Here is a 1,582-nt window from a genome sequence, read left to right on the forward strand (position 1 = left end):
TACACCCATTCCCACCCTGTTACCAGATCTTACCCCTCATCAAATGACAACAAGAGCTAAAAATGGCATCTACAAACCAAACACGAAATATTTTTCTAATTTCTCGGCCCTGACTACCACTAATATTTCTCTATTACCTAAGAACCCTATTAGTGCTATTCATGACCCAAATTGGAAAGAGGCAATGTTAGATGAATTTAATGCTCTTACTGCTAATAAAACATGGGAATTGGTACCTAGGCCACCGGATGTGAATGTAATCAGGTCTATGTGATTTTTCGACATAAAAGAAAATCTGATGGTTCTTTTGAGCGGTATAAAACTCGTCTTGTAGGTGATGGGAAAACTCAACAGCAAGGGGTTGATTGTGATGAGACTTTTAGTCCAGTTGTCAAACCGGCTACTATTCGTATTGTTCTTAGCATTGCTATTTCGAAATCTTGGCCTATTCACCAGTTAGATGTCAAGAATGCTTTCTTACATGGTTATCTCAACGAAACAGTATATATGCATCAGCCTATAGGTTTTTGCGACAAAAGTCGCCCTAATCATGTGTGTTTACTAAAGAAATCACTCTATGGCCTTAAACAGACTCCGCGAGCCTGGTATCAGCGATTTGCAGATTTTGTTGCCACTATTGGGTTTTCTAACAATAAATCGGATAATGTTTTGTTTATCTACAATCAGGGCTCGGATATGGCATATATTTTGTTATATGTTGATGATATCATTCTTACAGCTTCATCTGATCGATTGAGAAAACACTTTATGGCTCTCTTTGGTACTGAATTTACTATGAAGGACTTGGGTCCTCTTAGTTTCTTTTTGGGGATTGTTGTATCCCGCAATGCTAATGGTATGTTTTTATCTCAGCAACAGTACGCAACAGATATCATTGAAAGAGCTGGTATGGCTAATTGCAGCTCTTCTCCCACTCTTGTTGACACCAAACCGAAACTCAGTGCTTCGAAGGATTCACCTTATGAGGATCCCACCAAGTACCACAGTTTGGCCGGTGCTTTACAGTATCTTACTTTTACTCGACCTGACATATCTTATGCAGTTCAACATATTTGTCTTCATATGCATGATCCCAGGAACGAACATATGAGTGCTCTTAAGTGTATTATGCGCTGCTTGCAGGGCACATTGTCTTATGGTCTACTTCCGGCTATTGTGTCTTTATAGGTGACAATTTAATATTTTGGTCGTCCAAAAGACAACCAACTTTGTCACGCTCCAGTGCTGAGGCAGAGTACCGAGGAGTACCTAATGTAGTTTCTGATTCTTGTTGGATCCGAAATTTATTACTTGAGCTTCACTGTCCTATTCATAAAGATACTCTGGTTTATTGTGACAATGTGAGTGCCATTTATTTATCAGGAAACCCGGTACAACATCAGCGTACCAAACATATTGAGATGGACATTCATTTTGTCAGGGAAAAGGTCGCTAAAGGCGAAGTACGAGTCCTACATGTTCCTTCCCGTTATCAGATTGCAGATATTTTTACAAAAGGCCTACCTCGTATTTTATTTGAAGATTTTCGGGATAGTCTCAGCGTTCGTAAACCTCCCGCTTC

The sequence above is a fragment of the Hibiscus syriacus genome, unplaced genomic scaffold (assembly GCF_006381635.1).
Source record: "Hibiscus syriacus cultivar Baekdansim isolate YM2019G1 unplaced genomic scaffold, ASM638163v2 tig00112738_pilon, whole genome shotgun sequence".
Taxonomy (NCBI): domain Eukaryota; kingdom Viridiplantae; phylum Streptophyta; class Magnoliopsida; order Malvales; family Malvaceae; genus Hibiscus; species Hibiscus syriacus.